The sequence below is a fragment of the Rhineura floridana genome, chromosome 1, assembly GCF_030035675.1.
Source record: "Rhineura floridana isolate rRhiFlo1 chromosome 1, rRhiFlo1.hap2, whole genome shotgun sequence".
NCBI lineage: Eukaryota > Metazoa > Chordata > Lepidosauria > Squamata > Rhineuridae > Rhineura > Rhineura floridana.
In genome coordinates, this window is record NC_084480.1 from 87,115,542 (window position 1) to 87,126,773 (window position 11,232).

Below are 11,232 nucleotides of genomic sequence, written 5' to 3' on the forward strand. Positions count from 1 at the left end.
TGAGTGGTTCAGGAGGGCTGGTGGGAATATTAGGCATTTTGCTTACTGCAGCTGAAGCAGTGATACTTTTTTCTGTCTTTGTCTCTTTATTATAAAAAATGTTGCTTGCTTTTTGGCACCATGGAATAGTAATAGTAATAGTAGTAGTGGTAGCTACTACTGCTGTTGAAAAAGCTAGTCAGCCAGCTGTGATGGTGGCAGTGGCTGGAGCACAGAGCTTTGGCTAATACCACATTTTCTCCTCCCACACCCAGAATGATCTTGGAAATGTAAGAAAACATGGCTGCAGCAGGAGCTCTGTGCTCCAACTTGCCACTGGCAGCACACCTATCTGCTGGCTTAATAACAATAGCGATGATGATGATGACGATGATGAAGATGCTTCCTTGCATTATATGGTGTCAACTAAAGCTCTGTGCTTCAGCCACCACCGCCCATTATGGGCACAGCTGGCTGGCTTTTACAGCTGTTAGAGATATAAATAACACAAATGTGCTGGCATTGCAACAACAAATGGTAGTCTCTGACTTTTGCCCCTTGTGTTAACAGTCTATAGGAATGGGAACCAAATAACCCCCCAATCATCCTGTTCCTCACCTTCTTATTCACCTGCTGTGGTGCGTGGGCTTTGCCAAATTTTGCTGTACTGTCCTGTCCTTCCACAGAAAAGTCCAGTTTCTCTTTTCTGTGTCAAGCGACCTTGAGACTTTCCACCACTGAGTAGCCTCACTAGGTCTTTATATAGTTTTTTTCCTGCTGTTTCATCAAAGGGGGACAGTCGCGCCAGCACTGGATTGGGGTATAACACTTGCTGGATAATCTCCTGTATTCTGGCAGATGTTTCAATAGGCAACCATGGAAATTATGATGATTATGGGAGAAAGGGTGGGATATAAATCTACTGGGAGGAAGGGCGGGATATAAATTTAATAAATAAATAAATTTTGATTTGGGGTCAGTAAGGACTTTACTATTGACTTTGATGGGGTCAAACTTTCGTCGCATGAAGGAAAAGCTTCTTTATTCATATCTCAGCTCTCTGAAATATCCAGTTATCCCTGTTCACTATGTTCCCATCCCCTACTTGTAAGTGCAGCACTGTGACATGGAACCTTGTATATAAACAAGGCTTTTTAAATCAAACTTTTAATTAAAGAACCCTTTGGGTTCCCTTAATTCTTGATAAGCTATACAGTAGGTGAAATACTGGAACATAATTCCTTTTTAATAACCATTATTATTTGTCTCCCTCCTTCCCTTCTTTACCTCCTGTTACTATCATACATTTCTAAATTGCAAAACAGAGAAGTTACTAATTGGGTAGATAGAAAGAACAACTGCAGCAACATTCATAACCCTACTTTTTTAAAAAAGAAACTTCACAAGTATTATTTCTCTTTTTATAGCTTATAGGTCGCATCAATTAAAATGCAAAGTTATTACAGTTCTGTTCCTTTTGTTACCAAGGCTCTCTGTGTGAATGCATTCCTCTTGCATCATTTTTTTAAATGACTGCAACTGAAAGCAGTAAATACAGAGATATATTCAATTAAACAGTCACAGTCTATTCCATACCAAAGTGCAATAATTTATGCAAAACATTCCACTTTTATTTCCCCCATGCCTCTAAGCACCCTAGGTGCTATTCTCCAGAGGTATGTAAATTATTGTTTCCAACTGATGTACTGCAGTAACTGGCTAGTTGAAAAATTAGTTTATTCATGCAGGTATGAATACAAATATGGCACCTCACCAGAACTGGGGCAGTTCTGTAACTCAACTGTCCTTCAGCCTCAGTCCAGCCACACATATCTAACTGCACATGAGTGGAGACGTTTTGTAATCCCCGTGCAGTGATATGAGAAATATGGGGCACTGGTCTTTGATAACTGATTTATCTGAAAGAAAAGGAAAGAATACTGTCCTCCTTTTTGAACTGCTGAAGTCCAAAAACAATTGCGATAGTATTGATGGAATCAACTTTTATATTGTACTTTGGCTTGGACTTCTTACACACTGAATCTATATCATTCAAGGCCATGCAATTAATGTATTATAAATATTACAGCACAATGTCACTTTAAAAATGAAATGTGTTGTTTTTAAAAAACAAAAGCAAGGAAACCAGTTGCCACTCTCCCCACAAACAGGAGCAGAAACTGACACTGGGACAATTCAGGGAGCAATGAAGGGGCAATTCAGAGAGTAATGAAGAGGCCATTCATAATTAATTCCCCAACTGCAGTCATCTGGAGGTAATAAAACAGGCAGGATCTGCAAAGAGAAAAGTTTTAATGGTTTCCAGAAGGGAACCTTGCTGAGAATAGGAGTTACTTGTAAGTTTTATAGAAGGATCTTGGCTATAGGAAAGGGCATAGCTGGATAACATAGTGCTATATTAAGTGCTGGATGGAACCTCCATTTTAATCACATTTCCAGCTAATTATAGTGAAGCTGTAGCTCAGCAGTGCTAAGTGTGGAAGCAACCATAGTGTCTCTGCAAAAGGGATGGTGATGCCAGAGGCACTAAACAACAGTTGCCCTTGATTATCATGCAACATTGTTTCCACATAGTACTCCATACTGCTATAGATATACTAACTGTGGGGTGAGGCAGGGGGAAATGTTACATTTTCCACCAACCATAGATGGACTTTGAGTGGTGCAACAATTGTTACCCTAGCTACCCTAGTACACTAAGATGCACCAGCTGGAGGAAAGACACTTGGTGGAGGAGCAGCAGCAGTGGCAAGGCGGTGATGCTGGGCTGCAAAATGAAATGAATGGCTGGATAGACCTTTAGTTTCCTCCTTCCATCTTATACCTAATATGTTGCTAACAGCTTTCTTCTCTCTGGTTGTCAATCCCTCTTCCCTTTAAGTCTCTCCTCAAGACTCACTTCTCCCAGCCTCACAAAACCTCTCCTGACCTGCACTAGCCTTCGTCCAGACTGAGCCAAAAAGCCCTTATTCAGATGTGGTCGATTTTTTCTGAGCAATATACATCGGCTCCTTCGTTCATATTGAGTAAACACAATTTCTGGGGTATAGTTTGACTCTAGGTGGTTTTTTGTTTCCAGAAGTAAAATGGTAAGTGGTGACTGGCTGAGATTTGGGGATGTAGGAGGACAACCCTATAGGTCTACTCATGTGTAAATTACACAATAAAAGGCAGAAAATTGCCCCCAGTGCTTTTTGTTGGGATAGTATTGGACCCCAGGGGTTTTTTTTTCAGAAGGAAAATATTAACTGGCTGAAATTTTGGGGACTTTGTACAGGTTAAAATTTGTGACAACATCCTAGAAGGACATCCCTGTAGATCTATTTATATGTACATTGCAAAGTGAAAAGTACACCTGGGGTCCAAATGGACCCCAAAATCATGAAGACTAGACTCACTTTATTTTACTTGCTTTTCCTTTGCCACCTATGGCCAATTCTCACTATTCACTGTCCATGACTGCATTGTCCTTGACTGCTTCCCAACTCTACCTAGGTTTACATGCCCCATCTTTCTGTGCTCATGAACCATCCTTCCACCCATCCACCCAATAAAAGTCTACTCTCAGCAGATGGCAGGACCTCCCTACAAGCAGTGGAAAAGAATAGGAGAAGAAAGTGGCTCCATCAATGGTGGAGGAGCAGTGGCAGTGGCAAGGACGTGGTGCTGGGCAATTGGTAGCTGTCCAGCCATATTGCCTGGTGCTTCCAGGCTTGTCCAATCCCCTGCCATCCTCTCCAACAGTAGGTATTTCAGCAGATGGCTGCAGTAGCACAGCCCTCATTTGGTTTCAAGATTATGGCCAAATTAATTCACTAAAAAGGATCCCAGAGAGAAAGACATCTTCATATACCAATAATTAAGAAGTAGTGTGGATGAGGGTCTGAATGCAAATGCTAGTCTCTTCCAATTGAGTCTTATAGCTCCACAGTTCCTTTCTGAGAATGCCCCATTTTAATGCCCTTGTTACTGGATTCTTAAGTACTAATTTAATTGTGTGTTATTAATCCCCAGTTTAATTAATGTCTCAGATATCCTTTTGTATAATTACTAGTCATTAAGATGGGAAAATAAGTTTGGAAATATGGGACATGAGCCTTTGACAATTGACTAGTTTGAAAGAAAAGGGAGGGGAAAGCCCTCCTTGTTTTTCCATTGCTAAAATCCAAAGACAAATGCAATTGTATTGATGGGATGCATTTTCATACTGCACTTTGGCTTGGACATCTTACACAGTGAATCTACATCTTTCAAGGCCATGCAAGTAATATTATGCAATCAATTATTCTAAGTGCGCAGATTATCAGTATATGGCAGGGAAGGCGTGAGTGGAATCAAAAGAATCTATTCTTTAGGGAGCTAACGTTAGCCAGGCAACCAAATTACAATTATTTGTGGTGCTGCCAAGAACAGATTTCAAGGTTGTTTCATGCTCCCAGGCTGATGAGAGCTGAAGATAGCGACAACATTCAGGAAATTAAAAGAGAAAATTTTCAGGTGGGATAAGTCCACGGTGCTCCCCAGGATCTAATGGCAATCTGCCAGTTTCCTACAGTTTAAAACTTAGCCCTAGAATCATGGCAAGCTAATATCACTGTTCTCCATTTGTCCCAACACTTTCTTTATAGCCAAGCACTGTGCACGAAAGGTGCTTCACATAGCAGTTTATTGTAGACTCATGCATGCCACTTTCTCGCAGCACTTTGACATCAGCCTCATCTAAATGCTATCCCACCCTCCCCAAATGTAATCCAGATGTACAGTACTCATTCTAGTAGTAGTAGTAGTAGTAGTAGTGTTGGATTTTTGCAGAAAGGGTAAATCTGGATGAAAGGGGGAAATAATATGGGATGGCATTTAGATGAGGATGACATGTGAACTCTGCAAAGCGTGCATGCATGAGCAGCAATGAATCCACAGTAAACTGCCACGTGAAAACACCCAAACTCTGAATCCCCACTCTTACCTCTAAGCATCAGGAGGAAGGACAGGCATCACAGTGAGAAGAATGCAAGTGAGTGGCTTCTGACTGCTTAGCAGCCCCTGCTAACACCAGTGGCTCATCTATGCATGGTTCTTCTGACTGTGATGTCTGCTTCTGCTGCCTCCTCCTGGTGCTTACAGGTAAGGAAAGACTACCGTTCCCCTTCCATCAGCCTGCAGCATCTGTTGGCAGTGCTACCCAGCAAATCATTTCACCACTCATTTGTTAAAATGTACATCAAGGCCAGCATTCCCCAACCGAGTGCCCTTCAGGTTCTTTTGGACTGTGCAGGTCCCCTCATTCATGACCATTGGCCATGCTGGAGAGTTGAAGTCCAAAATATCTGGAGGGCACCAGGATGGGGAAGGCTCATTTAGGCCAATACAGTTCTAATGGTACAGCCATCTTAGAACAGCTCCAGGAGATTCCACTTCCCACACACAACCTTAAGAGACAGCTTTGCATACACTTTAATACAACTGTGTGCAGTAGCTCGTGCATGCTACAGAATCTAGCTCAGTACTGATGACAAGGACTAGCATTGGTTCTCCAGGATTACAGGCAATAGTCTTTTCCAGAGATTGAATTTTGGACCTTTGCATGCAAAGCTTGTGTCCTACCACTGAGCTATAGCCCTGTTTAAAAAAGTATCTTTACATATTGTTCTTTTCATTTCACTAATGAATGCACAGCATACTAGGGCAGATCCACATCATGCATTTAAAACACATTCAACATACTGCACTTTTGAAGCACATGTATCCCACCACAGCATCATGGAAGCTGTAGTTTGTTAAGGGTGGTGGGAACAATAACTGTGAGGAGGAACCTACAAGATCAGCCACACAGGGCCTTCTCTCAATCCCGCCGACAGAAACAGCTAGATTGGCAGGTACTAGAGAGAGGGCATTCTCAGTGGTGGCCCCCACCCTCTGGAACTCCCTCCCACAAGATCATCGGCATGCCTCTTCCCTAAATACATTTCGTACAGCCTTAAAGACCTGGCTCTTTCAACAGGCCTTTGGGATTTCCGGGGAGGGTTAATTACTAAGATTGAAATGCCTCCTACCCTGTTTAATATTATTGTCTGCTGCTGTATTGTTCTTATATTGTTTTTATATTGTATCATTGTATTGTATTTTATCATATTATGTTTTAACTGTTGTACGTCGCCTAGAGTGGCCATTGGCCAGATAGGCGACACAGAAATTAAATTTATTTATTTATTTATTTATATTTGGGGGAAGTGATATGCTTTAAATGTGATTTGGATGTGATTTAAATGTATTATGTGGATCTACATTACTTCATAAACTTTGCCTGCATATAAATCATTTTAATTAATTTTTAAAATGGAAATCAGCTGCAATGTTTACTTGGTAACCATGAGCTCCTCACCATCTCTCAGCCTAATCTGCCCCTCAGGGTGAAAACAAAAGAGGGGGACCATGATCACTCCAAGGAAGACGGGCACACTTAAAATGTATAGGAAATAATAATGTACAACCATAATGTGAAATCAGATACATATTGAGACATAATATGAAGAAATATTTATATAATCATGAACGTCAACAATGTTTATTAATTACACAACATGTAAATATGTTTATAGTGCAATCCTATGCATGTTTACTCAGAAGCAAGTCCCAGTGTATTCAGTGGGGCTTACTCAAACAGGAAGCTTGCACAGGACTGCCATTCAGTGATAAGGAACTTCATTCACCCAATCCAAAATTCAGAATCATACCACTTGAAGCTGTTTTGCAACTGTTTTGTACTTGTTCTATGGTTATTGGATTTTAAATGGATATTTCTTGTTGTGAGCTGCCTTGATTTTTAACCTCAAAGGGTGTTGGAAATATTCCATATACACACACACTGAAGATATAAAAAAAATACACCCCATATAGTAGTTTATTGTTAAAACCACCTGGTCATTGCAGAACATTTTTTTAAAAAAAAATCAGTATTAGTTTCCTACCAAATAAAAGCAGTGACACCGAAGTAAGCCTTGCCTAATTGCTTAAAAAAAGGATTGGAGGGGGAGATAAAAGTTTACAACACAATCCTTTGTTATATTCTCTCAAAAGTCCCATTGATTTTCAGCACAATCCTAACCATGTCTACTCAAAAGTAAGTCCTACTGAATTCAGTGGGTTTACTTCAAAGTATGTGGGTATAGCATTGCAGCTTTACTCCCAGAAAAGTGAGTATAAGATTAAAGCTTCATATTGGGAAGTTTTTCAAAACAGGCTATGAATTAGATAAATAAACTGCCCTCAACAGCCCAGGAAAATTTATACTTGTTTCACTCCTTATAGTATAACACATTATAATGGCATCATAAGCTGCAGCATGTAAATTTTGTAAAATTTTAAAAATTTCTGTTCAAAAGTTATTTGAAGGATAAAATGTATAATATGCTATTTTTGCAATTAATTAAAAAACCCTGCATGTACACTTTTATTATAATCATAAATGAAAATGGCTGTGCTGTGCCACCCTAGTCAGAGGCAGCATGCTTCTGAAAACCAGTTGCCGGAAGCCTCAGGAGGGGAGAGTGTTCTTGCACTCGGGTCCTGCTTGCGGGCTTCCCCCAGGCACCTGGTTGGCCACTGTGAGAACAGGATGCTGGACTAGATGGGCCACTGGCCTGATCCAGCAGGCTCTTCTTATGTTCTTATGTTCTTAAAATGTTTACTGTGCATGCCTACCAAGATCCTGCTGTGATCTTCTGTTCTAGTGCAGTCCTATGCATGTTTACTCAGAAGCAACTCCCAATGTATTCAGATCTCCTGAATTCCTAATGTGCAGACAAGCAAGAAAAGGAAACTGTTTTCAAAACTTGCAATGGGGTTTAGCTATTGCCTGGGTAGCAATAAATCTCTTGTCAATCACAACCCTGACTTCACTTATTGGCTAAAAACCTGAAAGGGCAGGGATTAGAGCAGCCAGTGCTAACAGAAGTTGTGGAGTGGCAGCTGACATTTTGGTCTGTATCTCTTGAACCAGACCACCTAGAAACTTACTTTTTTTAAAAAAAAAAAATGAAAGTTACGAGTCCTGAAATTGGGGTGACTCACCCAGAAACCGGTAGAGGACAGGTGAAAACAGGAGACCTGGCAATCCTACAGGAGGAGGAGAAATAGCATTTGCATGAAGAGAGGGTTGGGCCGTGAAGTTATCCAGAAGGGCCACAAACAGTAAAGAAATGAATTATTTATTAATTTTTAAAAAAAACTTCTTCACTCCCTAGAGCTGTCTGCTCCCCACTGCTGCTGCAAACAACACCTCCCCCTTGCTCCAAACAAGAGGGGAGGACTTTGGCTGAAGCACAAGAGCATAAACCAGGCACACGGAAGGGAAGTATTTGCCTATAAAACATGTGGCAGATGCCAAAAGAGGCTGAGGGTGGAGCTACCAGGAAGAAGGCTATCACCGCCCCCCATCTCCTTCCACTGCCACTGCTGCTGATGCCCTTACTCAGAACAAGAGGAGAGGGCTTTTCATGAAACAAAAAGAAGCAAGGCTGTAAGGAAAGGCTGCTTTTGCCTTTCTTTCCTGGTAGCCTGCCTGCCTGCCTTTCTTGGCTCCTGCTTCACTGCCACTTGCTTTTAAAAATTATTCTTATTTGCGAGGCCGCCCACATCTTGCCTTTGGCCCAGATGGAGCCAAGGAGCAGTGAGGAACCTCAGGACTTGCTTGCTCCCCATCTCTGAGGCTAAGTGTGTGTGCCAGAATCCCCCCTTTCTTCCACCTATACTCCGCCCTCCCCAATCTCTCTCTCCAAGATGCTGCAGCAGTTGAGGGCTTCTTCCCTTCCATATGCCTGCATGCCTGCAGATGCTTGCAGGAGGGGCAGGTGTGTTTGTGTGTGTTCGTGCACTGTTCTGTCTTCTGCTCCATTCTCATTCCCCAAGTGTGCTAACCAAGTCATCAGCTCTGATGATCATCTCAAGGCCTAAAAGCACTAACCCCCCCTCCTCAATCTATCCACCCTTTTGTCTTCACAATGTAACATCCCCGCCACTACTGTAGGAAATAGCGCTGTAAGAAATAATGCTTATTTGGCTTTTGTAAAATTTGCTTGGCTGCAGGGAATAAGGACAATGCTGGTGATTCAGTGGACGTTGCTGTTTATGTAAACTGGCCTGGCTATCTCGCTGTTTGTGTAAACTATCTTGGCCTGAAAAACCAGTTGTGCAAGTGCCTTCAATGGCGCTGAGTGAAGAGACAACGCCTGGCTAAGGAATGTGGCGAAGGGCCAAACAAGCCTTATATGGAGAGGCATGAAAATAAGGAAGTAGGCTGAGCAAGCAGTTAATGTATGCATGATGTATGTAGTGCCAAGGGTATAAGACCTGGCTGCGTCCAGGGAGTGGCAGACTCGGCTTTGTTCGTTTCTCCACTTGCAAGTGATTCAATAAAACTCTGGCTTTACTTTTAAGATCGTTTCGTCGTTCCTTGAGTAATATTAAAACCTTGTACTTGGGAGCGGATCCTCGCCTAACAATAAAACAAATATTGTGGGCGTTTGTTACACTACCACATTGCTGCTTCTTGATTATGATGATGATTTAAAGCTCAGCAGTTTGGTTGAGGCTGGGGTCCACATACTGCAGCTGAACTGTGTTTATTTATTTAATTATTATTGCATTTATACCCCCACCTTTCCTCCAAGTTGCCCAAGGTGGTGCACATAACCCCCCTTTCCATTTTATCCTTACAGCAACCCTGTGATATAGGTCTGATCTGAGAGACTGTGTCTGGCCTAAGGTCACCCAGTGGGCTTCCTGGCTGGGTGAGGATTTGAACCTGGATCTTAGTCCGACACTGTATCCCACTGGTGTTGGAGACAGGACTATACATCTTCAGACTATTTGGGGGGGGGGGATGCCAATTTGATTGGACCTTTGCATTAAGAAAAGAAAGCAACACCACCCTGTCTGCAGGGAGCTTTTCATGGAAAGGTTTATTTGGAGATATGATTTTGCCACTCACCATTTTTTTTCAATTAACAGAGACTAAAATTACCGTTAGCGTGTGGGAGGGGTCATGGAATTTTTTGAGCTTACAAAGGAGGTTCCATACTCATAAAGGTTGGGAACCACTGCTCTTGATTGCTCCAGACCTCCAAAGTGACAGGACAGGCCACTCTGCCTCAAAGTGATCCACTCCTACCTAACTTTCCCCCTCCCTCTGCCTGGAGGAGTGATTATAAAAACAAGTGATCTTTTCCAACCACCTCCTTGCCTCCTTGGACTAATAATTTACCTGTAACTTCCCTACCAGAAAGCATGCCTGGCAACTTGGCTGCTGGGTATTAAGAATTTTCAGGGTTTTTTGTTGTTTTTGCAGTCATTGTGGTTCCATAAACCCTCTCCTGTCCAAGCTCCCAATTTTACAATGATATTTTAAATTAACCCACCATCACCACCAAATTCAAAATGCTTAACAATTTTAGACATGTAAGGATAACTTGCTTGCGTTGATACTGTCAAACACGAAATCTCATGAGCTGACAGATGTTAAATTCTAAATACCAACACATTACCCATCAAATGCCCTATAAATATTAAATATTCTGTCAGCTGGCAGAGAGTTGTAGGCCTGATTTTTTTTTAAAAAAAGTTATTCCACCTGTTCTTATACATTTTCCACTTTGGTCCCCTCCAATAAGGTTTAACCAGGACCTTAAGCTATATCTGTGGTGAAGCTTTTAGTCAGCACTCAATTATAATTAAAATTTAATTTATTTAGATGGAAATGCAAATATTTGATTAATATTTGGCAAATTTTGAAGCACACAGATACTGTCTGAGAAAAAAGCAACTTCAAGATTAATAGGTGAGAATTTTGGGGAGGAAAGTCACTTCGGCTCTAACAGAATAGATTTTAAACAGAAAATTAGACTTCTTTTAAAGCTGTTATTTTCTTGCCTGACAAGTTCCAAGAGAACTTCGGGTTTGTATTCTAAGTGTCTTTTACAGACAATGTCTCTTTTCTTGACTTAGCATCATTATTCCAAAAGCACATCATGTATAAACTGTAAAAATGATTGTTTAACCAGGAGATCAGATAGTTTAGCAATAGAAAGTCTGAATGAACAATATGTCAACCAGACGGATCGGCTTCCATCAACCTTTAAAAAGTGCTGACAAAAAGCTTTCCATAACTTTGTGTATCCTTTACAGAGCATTAACAAGATGCTTTATGTTTGTCAGCAGATTTTTTTTAAAACAGGC